Raw genomic sequence first — 13,621 nt, 5'->3', positions numbered from 1 at the left:
CTCTGCTTTGACGGCCTGGGTTCTACTACCGACTCTGACGGGACCCTAGCCTTGGGCTCTCCATGGACCAGGCCCAGGCAGAGCTCTGAACCACTTCAGCACCAGAGACAATCAGACTTGTAGACTGCCCCATGGCTGGGAAAACATTCCAGTATGGGACCAGAGTCCCCTCCTAAATATACACACTGACTTAACCCTTTACTAACCTTCCTAGGACTCCCAGTGGTACCCTGTGTACACCTGCATGACCTGGGGAGCTCCAGGCAGACTCAGGGGCTGCTGCAGATCAATCCTCACCTCTTCTTTTAGAAGCCTTGGTGAGCCCAGGAGCATACCCAACACAGCCACCAGCCCCTGCTGACAAGACACGAACTTCAGAGTGCCTGCCTGCCAACCTGTGAGCAGAGAAGAGGGGTCTGGAAAACCAAAAACAAAGCCCAGGCTGGTTCCATAAGCCAATACACACACACACACACACAGAACAGACAACACAGGAGCTAATTAGAGTCACACGAATTATGTCGGCAGCCAGAGTGAAGGAAACTGAAGCAGGAGAATCCAAAGCTTAAGACCAGTCTGAACTACACAGGGAGACCCTCAAGAGGGGGAAAGCTGTGTGCAGAGGACTTCTCTCACCAGAGTACAGCACTGTCTGGTTCCCACCCAACCTCCAGGCAGGACCCTGACAGAAACCTAGTGATCACTTATATGTTAAAATCATTTTGAAGCCGGGCCAATGGACCTATATTAAAAAACTGAGCAAATCTAAAATAAACGACAGGTCAGAGAGTCTGACCAGGGATAATCTAGGAGGGACCAGCTGCCAGGCACCTTCCTTCTGCAACTCAGTAGTGGGAAGTCTCTCTCCTTTGGGGGCCCTAATTTCCAGTTTATACCATGGAGAGTTTCCTGGCTCACCCTGAAGTATGAGGTTCAGCAGAGCACAGAGGAAAGCCCACCAGGGATGCTACATCAGTCTGCTACCTAAAAAGCTTCTTATTAAAATCTCCCCTGTGTGTGTGTGTGTGTGTGTTGTGTTCGTTCCTGTGTACCAATCCAGGTGCATGCATGTCAAAGCTCCTATGCAGGGGGAAGGAGACAACCTCAGGTTTCACTTAGATACAGAATGTCCTTTCCAAGTGTTCACTGCTACTTACAATAGGGTGGCTAACCCCTTGAGCATCCCAGGATTCTCCTGTATTCTCTTCCATCTCTGTAGGAGCATTAGGATTCCAGGTACATGCTCTGTGTCCAGCTTTATTTGGGGTTCTAGGTATCCAAACTCAGGTCCTCACACCTGCATTATCCACTGGGCTAGCTCCTTAGCCCCAAAAAGGTGCTCTTTATTTTATGGTGGCACAAAGCCCAGGGCCTTAAGCATGCTAGTATCATTAAGCAGCACCCTTGGCCTAACAGTTCCATTTCTAATGCAATGGCCTGACAAATATAGTCACACTATAACTCATACGCAGGACCTTATACCAAGAAAACATCAAAGCAGGGCGTGGTGGCGCACGCCTTTAATCCCAGCACTCGGGAGGCAGAGGCAGGTGGATCGCTGTGAGTTCGAGGCCAGGCTGGTCTACAAAGTGAGTCCAGGACAGCCAAGGCTAACACAGAGAGACCCTGTCTAAATAAATAAATAAATAAATAAATAAATAAATAAATAAATAAAGTCATTTTGACCCAAGTCTCCTACCTACAACCACACCCCTCCCCACTTTCAAGCCAGTGTCCTCAGAGGAACACCCATCTCTCCTCTCAAGAATACCAGAAGAGTCAAAACTCAAATCGCCTGAGCAGCGCACACCGTCACAACAGTCACTACTGTATATACATGTGTGTAAGCACGTGAATGTCAAAGATGGCCTTCCGCTTTAAGGCAACGCCTGTTACTGCTGCTTATGGCTGGCTTTGAAAACCAGGAGTGTTTCCTGTTTCCAGCTCATCATCCCACAGTGAAGGCTAGCATTACAGACATAGTTCTTGCTGAGGATCCAAACTCAGGTCCTCATGCTTGAATAGCAAGCACTTCAACCACTGATTCGTCATTCCAGTCCCCAGATTGTCTTATGTGCCCTGAGTCTTATGTGTGTGCACTGGAAGAAAAGCAAGTGCTCTTAACTGCTGAGCCATCTCTTTAGCCCCCACCCACCCACCCTACCCTGTCTGTCAGTGAGATGTGCATGTGCATGTCACACTTCACATGGGCAGAGCAGAGTCAGTCAGTTCTCTCCTTCCATCATACAGGTCCCAGGCACAGAACTCAGGCTGCCAGGTTTGGCAGCAAACATCTTTACCTGTCAAGTCATCATCCTAGCCACTTCCTTGGGTCTTTCTGGAAAAGTCTTAGACACCAGGTACAATGGCTCACGCTTGGGAGGGCTAAAACAAGACCACACTGAATCTGAGCCCGGCCTGGGCTACAATGAGAGCCTGTCTCAAAATAAAAAGCCAGGTCAGATATAGTGACCCACAGCTGTCACCCCAACACCTTAGATACGGAAGCAGGGGACCTGGAGGTCAAGGCCAGCCTTGACTACACAGTAAGTGCCAGATCAGTCTAGGCTACACAGACCTGTCTCAAAAAAGTAATTACGTAAGTAACAACTTAAAATCTTCCAAATTTGAATAGCCTCAGAATATAGAACACATGAACTCCCAACCAGCTCTCAGGGCTCTAGGGTCAGACCCTCCTAAACCCTGGACTTGCTGGAAAGCACTTTCCAGCTAAGGTAAGCATTCACCTGCCCCTCTTATTATTTCTTTGACAGGAAAAAAGAGCAGGCTGTTCCTGCATATGCAAGAACCCTGCCTTTATCTTAACCCTCCCCACACTCTCACCTTGCACAAGTATTACTGTTTGGTCGGGAAGTGATAGATACAGGCAAACACACCTCTTCCAGGGTCAGCCTCACTCCCTGAGCTTACAAGAGCAGACAGTCACTCGGGCTCACCGCATCTCCATTCAAGGCAACAAACAGAAAGGCCACCCAGAGCTTCGGGCTACCTCACTCGCTCCTCGCCTCTCCAGGACCCAGGTCTCTCCCTCTCTGCCTAACTACCAATTATGCACCCCTAAAACTCAGGGCCAATCTTGGACTAGATTACCCTCCAGTCCCTACTCAACTGCCATCCCGAACACGCCACTGTCCTTCCTGTCTCAGGGCACTCTGTCATGCCTCCTCCCTGTCCCCAGCTCAGTGCCCTCAAGAGTCAAGTCAGGACCACCTTTCCTATCACAGGATCCCAGGGCTCAGCAGGGGCAGAGCCTGAAGAAACTCCCAACAGCTGTCAGGCAAATGGACCAACTTCCCTAGTCTCTGACTCCAGCTGACGACCACCAACCGGTCCACTCTGTCTCTGACACCTATCCTCTTTTATTCAGGAAGGCAAACCCATGGTTGTGGGAGTGCCAATCTGCCTTGGCAAATGGCCTTTTCCTCCCCAGGGCTTCCCTGCACAGAAGCTCACACCGTCCTGTACAGGTACACTTCAGGGGCTCCTGTGCTCAACAGTGACTAACAGCCTGTGCTTCCCAACAACTGCCCATTACACTGTCCATAAACCCCAGGTCCAGAGGTGAAAGGGCTGCTCCACTGCTCCTAAGAAACCATATCCCTGCCCAGAATAGTAGGAGAGGGTGGCCCAGAGATGCCCTACTGAACCCTAGAGTGAGCAGAGGCTCCTCACAGCCTGGGCAGGGACTGGGGCCACTTGGCCGCCCTTGTGTTTCTATCATCCATCCCGGCCTGCCTTGAGCAGCTGTCTGTTCAGAGACTCACCCCTCTGTCCAGTCACTTTCACAGTGGGAATAAAAAGCCTGAGCTGCACTGTACTCCAGGACCACAATGGTAGCTCAGGCTCTTATATGTCCATGGATTGTTTTTGGTTTTGTTTTTGTTTTTTGTGGTGTTGAATCTCAGGTGTGCTAGGTTAGTGCTCTATCCCCAGCCTCTGGATAAACTTTTAAAATAACTCAAAAGGGGAGGGAGCTCGTTCAGTGGTAATGCTCTTGCCTAACACACACAAGCCCTTGGGCTCCACACACGCACACCCCATTAAAAAGATAAGTAACTTTTAAAGCAGCCAACAGTGGCTTTCAGACTCAAGAATCTCACTGATGACCACGAGCAGCTCAGTCTCCTTCCTACTTCTGCAGAAAGTCAGGACAACATACAGGGAGCTCCCACCATTGCCAGCAAGAAGCAGCCTCTGGCCACTCATTCCACAAGTTCTGTCCCTGGGGCCACCTGTCCTTGTTGCTGTCTCTATCTCTAGAAAGAGAAAGCCCCCTCTGCACTCCCTAAAATCTCTAACATGAGAAAAGTCACCTACTCAATCCCAAGCCAAGAGCCTGGCTCACCTAGGGAGCTGGAGGCCCCTCAGCTCCCTCTCTTGTGACACTGTGAGAAGCACCCCAGTAACCATACTGGACCCCTCCTTACATAAAAACCATGCAAGAAGGGCAGCGTGCAAAGGGCCTGGGGTTCTAACTCCAGTACCGATTAAGGGACTGTGCAAGACACTGAGCGCTGTGCCAATATCACCCTTAGCAGGACGTGCCAATCTTGCCCCCCCTGGACTAGCTCCGGCATTGCTAACGCTGCTGTGAGGCTGACAGGTGCTCTGCTTGCTGCTCCCATTGCCAGGGCCAACTCCGGGCCTCAAGTGCACCTACAGTTAGCTGATTTACTTTCTTAATGAGACAGGGAAGGGCTGCTTAAGCTTTAAACCATCACCCACTGGATTTCTGGGGCAGGAAGCCCTGAGATTCCTGAAGCAGCCCTACATCACTTCCTTCCCACATCCTGTCCTCTCCTCAGCAGACACCGACAATGACCTCAGGCTCAAAAGCAGACAAGGCCAGGAGGGAGGAAACTGGCCAGTGGACCTACATTAAAAAACTGAGCAAATCTAAAATAAACGACAGGTCAGAGAGTCTGACCAGGGATACTCTAGGAGGGACCAGCTGCCAGGCACCTTCCTTCTGCAACTCAGTAGTGGGAAGTCTCTCTCCTTTGGGGGCCCTAATTTCCAGTTTATACCATGGAGAGTTTCCTGGCTCACCCTGAAGTATGAGGTTCAGCAGAGCACAGAGGAAAGCCCACCAGGGATGCTACATCAGTCTGCTACCTAAAAAGCTTCTTATTAAAATCTCCCGTGTGTGTGTGTGTGTGTGTGTGTGTGTGTGTGTGTGTGTGTGTGTGTGTTGTGTTCGTTCCTGTGTACCAATCCAGGTGCATGCATGTCAAAGCTCCTATGCAGGGGGAAGGAGACAACCTCAGGTTTCACTTAGATACAGAATGTCCTTTCCAAGTGTTCACTGCTACTTACAATAGGGTGGCTAACCCCTTGAGCATCCCAGGATTCTCCTGTATTCTCTTCCATCTCTGTAGGAGCATTAGGATTCCAGGTGCATGCTCTGTGTCCAGCTTTATTTGGGGTTCTAGGTATCCAAACTCAGGTCCTCACACCTGCATTATCCACTGGGCTAGCTCCTTAGCCCCAAAAAGGTGCTCTTTATTTTATGGTGGCACAAAGCCCAGGGCCTTAAGCATGCTAGTATCATTAAGCAGCACCCTTGGCCTAACAGTTCCATTTCTAATGCAATGGCCTGACAATACCAAGAAAACATCAAAGCAGGGCGTGGTGGCGCACACCTTTAATCCCAGCACTTGGGAGGTAGAGGCAGGTGGATCGCAGTGAGTTCGAGGCCAGGCTGGTCTACAAAGTGAGTCCAGGACAGCCAAGGCTACACAGAGAAACCCTGTCTCAAAAAAACAAGAAAGAAAGAAAAAGAAAGAAAGAAAGGAGGGAGGGAGGGAGGGAGGGAGGGAGGGAGGGAAGCGAGTGAGCAGGCCAGGCAATACCACTCATTACTGATGTCAAGCGCTCACCTCATCCCCAGGATTCAGAACCAGGAACTGTAACTTCTACAGGTGGACAGGAGAAAAGATTATGCAAAATTTTACTGCAAAAACAAACAAACAAACACACACACACACACACACACACACACACACACACACGGTTGGAGGTAGCTCAGTGGTTAAGAGATCTGGCTGCACTTGCACAGGACTCTGGTTCAGTTCCCAGATGTGAGCCCACATGGTGGCTCCCAGCCATCTATAACTCCAATCCCACACCCTGTTCTGGTCTCTATGGGCACCAGGCATACAATACCCATACATAGTCATGCAAACAAACATAGAAAAAAAAGAAAAAAGAAAGAAAGAAGGAAGGAAGGAAGGAAGGAAGGAAGGAAGGAAATCTTGGGGCTGGAGAGATGGCTCAGAGGTTAAGAGCACTAACTGCTTTTCTAGAGGTCCTGAGTTCAATTCCCAGTAACCACATGGTGGCTCACAACCATCTATAATGAGATCTGATGCCCTCTTCTGGTGAGCAGGTATACATGCAGACAGAGAACTGTATACATCTAAATAAGTAAATCTTTAAAAAGAAAAAAGAATAATCCCTTTTGAGCATGGTGACACATCCCTTTAATTCCATTACTCAGGAGACAGAGGCAGGTAGATCTCTGTGAGTCTGAGAGCAACCTGGTCAACATACCAATTTCTAGGCTGACAGAGCTACACCACGGTAAGACCTTGTCTCAAACAAACAAGCAAACTTTCCTAGAGTGAAAAGTTCATCTACCAAGTAAGTTAAGAAAAAGGCAGGCAGGACTGCAAGTCTGGTTAAGAACTCTGGCTGCTCCTATAAGGACCGGAGTGCTAGTCCTAGCATCCACATGGCAGCTCACGAGCATCTGTAACGCTAGTTCTAGAAGATCTGGTACTCTTCTGGCTTCCTCTGGTGTCAGGCAAGCATACTGCACACATACATATATGCAGGTAAAATATTCATACACATAAAAATAAAAAATAAATTTAAAGAAGAAAAAGGGAACTGCAAGCACACCATAACTGTGCTCCAATCAATGAGGATGAGAGAGGCCCCAGGATGGAGCTGGCTCATGAAGCCAGGTCAGTGAGCTCCATGGTGAGGCCTCGTCTCAAAAAATTATATAATAAGCAGAGCAGTGGTAGCGCACGCACACCTGTAATCCCAGCACTCAGGAGGCAGAGGCAGGTGGATCACTGTGGGGTCGAGGACAGCCTGGTCTACAAAGTGAGTCCAGGACAGCCAGGGATACACAGAGAAACCCTGTCTCAGAAAAAGCAAAAAATAATCTTCTGAGGAGAGGACTGGAGAGATGGCTCTTCCAGAGTCCTGAGTTCAATTCCTAGCAACCACATGGTGACTCGTAACTATCTATGCTGGGATCTGATGCCCTCTTCTGGCATGCAGGTGTACATACAGATAGTGCATGCATAAATAAAAACAAACAAATAAGTAAATAAATGCTTTACAAAAAAAATCCCCTGAATAAACCCCACCACTTGTAAGAGCTGACCTACTCACAAGATAGAGCCCCAAATGAGACATCTGAGGAAGTGCAGGCATCCAGTCAGTTGCACCCAAGCCAAGTATGCCACAGGCTAAGTGACTCAACCAATGCAATCCAGCTCTCAGTTTGGTCTGAGCAAGCACTTACGGTGCATGCCTGTGATTCCAGCCTTCAGGAAGCAGAGGCAGAACACCACAAGTTCAAGTACAGCCTGAGCTACTGTCAAGAAACAGGAAGCAGGGGGCTAAGTAAATGGCTTAGAAGGTAAAGGATCTGCTTGCTGTTCAAGCACAAGAGCCTGAGCTCAGTTTCCAGCACCACGGAACAACTGGAGCACAGCTCCTTGCCTACCCCAGTGCTGTGGTGGGGCAGAGATATCAAGATTGCTGGGCCTTGCTAGATGCCAGCCAAGCTAAGAATAAGTGAGTTCCGGGCCCAGGGAGAAAGTGTCTCAAAGAACATGGTGGAGCATGTGCAGCAGCAATGCACACACGCGCGTGCTTTTTGCTGATTTGTTTCCCTAGTCATACTTCCAAAAGCAGCTGGGAAAAACTGTTCCATTTGTGACCACGAATAAGGATGGGCACACAAGAAGCTACAGCTCTGTATCTCTACAAAACCCATACCTAGAAACTCAAAGGAGCAGAAATGTAGACCTGAATTCAGCTCACCAGCTGAAGTGAGCGGCCAGCTACGGTGAGCTGTGTCTGCAACGGTGTTGGGGTAGGGCAGAAAGCAGATTTGTCACACAGGTGCTCTTCTCTCTTTCAGGAGAGTCTGAGCAACATGTAGATGAGAGTCCTGCTCCCAAACCCTCCACATTCAGGGCTGGAGGGATGCCTCAGCAATTAAGAGCAAAGGCTGCTTTTGCAGAGGACCCAGGTTCTGTTCCTAGCATCCACAAGGTGGCTCACAACCACCCGTAACTCCAGTCCCAGGGGATCTGCTGCCCCCTTCTGACCTCCACAGGCACTAAGCACACACCTGGTAGAGACATACATGCAGGTAAAACATTCATACACAAAATAAAATAAATACATCTAAAAAAACAAACAAACAAACAAGCGAACCTACACACCTTTGGCTTGTGGTGGGACTCCACCATAAAGAGAAGCCAGTCACACAGTGCACTCCGTGGGAGGCAGATCTTTGTGAATTAAGAGGCCAGACTGGTCTACATACCAAGTTCCAGGGCAGCCAAGGGCTACACAGTGGTAACCAGTCTCAAAAGTAAAAAATTTAAAGAAAAGAAAAAGAAATATCCTAGCCAGGCAGTAGTGGCACACACCTTTAATCCCAGCACTTGGAAGGCAGAGGCAGGAGGATCTCTGAGGAGGCCAGCCTGGTCTACAAAGTGAGTTCCAGGACAGCCAGGGCTGTTAACACAGAAAAACCCTATCCACTCCCAAACAAAGAAAAAGAAAGGAAGGAAGGAAGGCCGGCCCAGTTGCTGAATCTGAGTACTTCACTGGGGAGGCTTTACAGAGGATGGAAACACTCACTGTTGACACTTCCCACTTTCTTTACAGCCATGCTAGGAAATCAGAAATCACTTGCCAACTTATGAACAAGCTGAGGCTATGTGGCCAGGTGGCCCACCCAAGGGGAAAACAAGGTTAAACTGAGCAATGACAGAGAGCTCTGCCTACTCACGCTAGCTGAAGAGCTACCTTGAAAGCAATTCTCTAGAAGAGACTCTAGAAAAATCAAGGACCCTAGAGTGCCCAGGGGCCACTGTGTGCACCACCCCACAACCCACCAGCAGCTACACCCTGACAGAGACAGTTAAGTAGGATACAAAGCTTCCAGGGCCATGATAGGTCTGCCTAGTAATAGCTAAGGCTCTCTGAAGCAAGGTGCTGGGCTCTTTACGAAGGACAGAGCCAACCTGGCCATTTGGTGTTGCCAGAGAGGCCTGAGGCGAGAGGGAGAGACGGGAAAAGAGGGGGAGGTGGGGGATGTGTTCTTCAGAGAACAGCCCAGAAGGTGACACTCTCAAGCACCTCCTCATGGTATCGGACTTTGCCTCCTTCATCTGGATGGAACATGAGGCCAAGCACAAGGCTGAGGTGACGTTCCACAGGGCACACAGACATGGCCGATCAGTTCCAGAGTGAAGATGCTCTATGCAGGATGCACTATGGCTTGATCCCTCACAGCACTCCACTGTGAAGCCCATGTCCACACCCCAGGCATGAAGAGATTGTGAGCATTCTTTATCTCACTAACTCTCAACACAGCTTCCCCAAGCAGATAGAAAGCACCACCCCTTTCCAGAAAAGGAGAGCAAAGGGCGGTTCAGCAGCGGCCAGTCACTAGCAATGGCAGGCGGGGCTCAAGGGCTGACAGAGCAGGCTCGGTCAGGCCATGCAGCAGTCTAAAGCACTCACAGGCACCACCTCAGGCAGGCTGTAGGAACAGAAAGAGCAAACCAGCCAGGTGGGGCCATGCTCAGAGCGGCAAAGAACTGCTAGAGGAGTTGCTAGAAAATCCCTCAAACAAGTGGCCTTTACTCTCTCCCAGCCGCAGCTCCACCTGGTAGGTACCTCACTATCCTTGAGGAAAGCAGCCTCCAGTGCTACAACTTCAAACCACCACAATTCCCACCTCCATCTGCTAGGAGCTCCTCTCCCCTCCGCACCCCCAAGTCTAGATGGGTGCTCTAGGCTCTGACAGAGATGTCACCCGCCCTTTCATATGAAGACCCCCAGAACTGAAACTAGAACAGAATATGGAATGTAAATCCCTAAAGATCTCGCCTGGGAAACAAGGATGAAGTGAAAAGACCAGTGCAGCCCACAGGGTGACAAGAGGCCCTGGCTAGGCAACCTGAGGTCTCCCAGCCCCACACGGAGGCTACCTACAGGTATTCTATTAGAATAAATTCCTCTGTCTTCTAAAAGAGTAACCTACATTTTCATCAGACAAAAAGAGGTCACAAACACAGCCTGGAAAGCTGGGGAGAGGAGGAACGGGGAATCAGGCCTAATATTCTCCTGGCTGAAAAGCCCTGGACCACGCTGGCAGGAGTCTTCTGGTGCCAGGCAGAACAGGGATGCCTACTTTGCTGTGACCAGTTCAACCACTGCCTTCCTAGTTCAACCCAAAGGCCACCTCGTCCAAGCAGTACCTGACCTCCACGCTGGTCATGCCCACACTCAGCCTCCACGCTGGCCACGCCCACACTCAGCCTCCACGCTGGCCACGCCCACACTCAGCCTCCACGCTGGTCATGCCTTCACTCAGTCTCCAGCACTGACAACTTGTTCTTCTGGTTCTCAGGAGGAACCCCAGCTGTGCTCCTCTAAAACTGCACCTACCAGCCTATTTCATAATCTTCCCAGCTCTCTACACTGAGCATAAATTACTTCACTTACAAGGGCAGAGAAAATGGCCCTGCCACTCCCTGAGAGGGACAGAAACACCGGAGTCCAGGCAGTAAGCTGCTGTGCTGGGGCTGCTCTTAAGCCCCCTTTCTCAGGAAGGGCTGAACACCAAGGCTCCAGACCTTAAACAGTGCCACTGCGGAGTGCCCGGCTGCTTTCCCTTCAGTTGTCTCTTCAGACCTAGCGAGGTCCTGGCCTGGGCTGTCTGGCCCCCTCTGATGAGTCCCACTGTTCTCAGGGGAAATCCCAGCTGCCAGCCTGCCAAGCCTGTTGGGGATGGGCCGCCCCCACCGCATCATGGGCGGACTGACGGACGGACGGGGAGACACACAGACACACACACACACACAGACACACACACACACGTTGAACAATTCAAGTCTGCCTTCAGCTCAAGCACTCTGTCCAAAAACTCTTTTTTTTCTCTTGATGTACTCAACCCCTACTTATTATATGACTCCAAATGGAAGAAGTCCCATCCCGAGGCCACAGGGTTACTCAGCCCTTCTCCCCTCTCAGTTTTCTTGGCCCACTAACCTCCCTGCCCCTCTCCGAAGCAGGGCTTCCCAGTGTAGAGCCAGAGGCATAGTATACATACTGACATGCACTGAATAAATCAATCTGCAAATCACTACTTGCAATACCAGAAATTCACAGAATAAATGATGCAGAACAAGTCAGACAGCTACTGGAGAATTGAGCATCTAAGTCTTAACACAACGTGCTTTATTACTCAAATAAAGGCTGAAGACTGTACCAAGTTAGAGGCCAGCCTGGGCTACGGAGTAAGTTCTAAGACTGGCGTGGCTAGAGTGACATCCCCTCTCAAAAGGAAACAAAACCAAACCAACACAAAATAGCTCCTTGGTGGGGGGTGGGGGGTGGGGGTGGGGGGTGGGGGGTGGGGGGTGGGGGTGGGGTGGGGCAGCACATAAGACACACAGCTTCCAGAAAGCTTCCCCAGGAGGATCGAACCCACACTGTACAGATCCTCACCATCACAATATGCTTCATCACAGGACCTGCCAAACGACTCATTAATAGAGATGATATGACACTAAAGAAATGTCATCAAAGTGGAACTAACAAGGCATGGCGATCAATCAGTAACAGGCAAACACTCCATTTCCTGCCCTACACTGCTTCCAAAAAGAAAGGCAACCCTGGAATTAAAGAGGGCTGTGGCAGGATGCTCAGGCTTACCCCCGAGCCTCAGCACCTAAGCTCTTTCTCTAGAACCTACATGGTGGAAGAAGCAACTCCTGAAAGTTGTCCTCTGACTCCACACGTGCTGTGAGCACAAACTAACTCACAAAAGAAACATTATTTTTAATGTTTCATTATTTTAGGGAGCAAATGAAGAATGAGCAGTGGGTCTTGAGTGAAGAAAACCTAGGGAACTGCTCTCAAAATTCCCACACTTACTGCTTCCTCTAGAGAACTCCTGAGTCAGAAGGAGCAGCCCTTCAAAGGCTGCGCCCCTCAAAGACCAGCTGGATTCTGTTCTCTGGGGACACAGCAAGGCTGGCATGCTGTTCTGTCACCAGATTACGCCTCCATGCAGAGGTACAAGGAGCTTGCCTCATATTCTGGAGCTGGGGGAATTCGCAGAGGCAGGCTGAAAACAGCCGCGTTCCCCAGCTCTAACGCAGAGAGGGAACCCCGAGTCCACCTCTGCCCCTCCACTAAGCAGCTCCAGGAGACAGCAGGACCTCGGAAGCTGCAACCCAACTGGAAAGTAGGCATTACACACCCTATAACTGAGGGATCATTTTTGATACTTGCTATAACTGCAAAAAAAAAAAACTTGGCACACGCACAGTAGGTTCTCATACTGAGAGCCGGGTCTAAGCCACAGACTGAAGGGTATTCACACACAGTGCTGTGGTGTAATGCTGCTTTAAAGAAAAGTTGTAATCACAGAAAAGCAGAAAGAGACCAGAACAAGTCCACAACCAGGTGTCGCTTTGTACACGGACACACGGGCACACACACGGAGGGGGGAGGGGGAGGAGAGGGGGGGGGAGAGAGAGAGAGAGAGAGAGAGAGAGAGAGAAAGTGGGAGTGTTGTGTACTGAGAAGGCAAAAAGAAGTAAATGCCATGAAGGAAAACAATTAAGACTCAAGAGACTCACCCGGACTTTGTCCTAAAGAATCCAAAGCCTCAAGATAAGGGTGAACTACCTGCAATGGGTCAGGTAGGTAGAACTTGCGGCCTCTGCTAAACTGCAGGGGCAAGGAGGAAACACGCACCCCAGGCTGCCACACAGGTCCTAATGAGGGATTCCCATTCATTTCTGGGTCCCAGAGAGCGCAGACCAGTATCAGTGTCCGGCTGCGGCTGAGGCCTGCCCAGAAGCCTTTCCTTGTTGAAGTGATCAATTCCGATTCTTGGCATTAATCCCTTTAAAAGGCCAGCTGCTGCTGTCTAGTCACTGATGCCAACCCGTTCCAGGTGGAAGGAAAAAAAAAAAAAAAAGAAATTAATGGAGCTACCTCGTAGACCGAGAGACAAATTTAAAGTGGAGGGCCACGAGGAAGCCAGGAACCAAGAGAGGGGGAAGGGTCCCGTGGCTCCCCGGGGTCAAGCAGGAAGGGCGCGAGCACAAGCAGGACGGGGGGAGGGCCGGCCCTGCAGGCGTGGGCGCGCGGGGACTCTTATTCTGACACGGGATCCTCCGCCGCCGCCGCAGCCGCCGCTGCTGGATTCAACGCCGCCGCCGGGCCGGGACCCCCGACCCTCGCGTGGACCCTCACCCCACGCCACTCGCCCACGTGCTGTGCGCCGGCCGCCCCCATCGGGGCGGCCTCCCAGCCCGAA

At 50.5% G+C, this 13,621-nt stretch overlaps 1 protein-coding gene across 6 annotated transcripts in view; it reads right to left on the bottom strand.

Moving 5' to 3' along the window:
- Nucleotides 1-13,621, bottom strand: part of GATAD2A (GATA zinc finger domain containing 2A) — a 92,000-nt gene that overhangs the window by 54,711 nt on the left and 23,668 nt on the right. Inside the window, exon 1 of one of the 6 annotated variants that reach the window (XM_084759057.1) lies at nucleotides 12,936-13,175. The exons of the other annotated variants lie outside the window; for them this stretch is intronic. The gene's annotated coding sequence lies outside the window, so the exon portion shown is untranslated. Of the gene's footprint in view, nucleotides 1-12,935; nucleotides 13,176-13,621 lie in introns of those variants that run through there. 6 annotated transcript variants of the gene reach the window in all.

The sequence above is a fragment of the Acomys minous genome (genome assembly GCF_964271855.1).
Source record: "Acomys minous genome assembly, chromosome: 15".
Taxonomy (NCBI): domain Eukaryota; kingdom Metazoa; phylum Chordata; class Mammalia; order Rodentia; family Muridae; genus Acomys; species Acomys minous.
The sequence above is the reverse complement of the archived record's forward strand: the minus strand, read 5'-3'. Positions and strand labels throughout refer to the sequence as shown.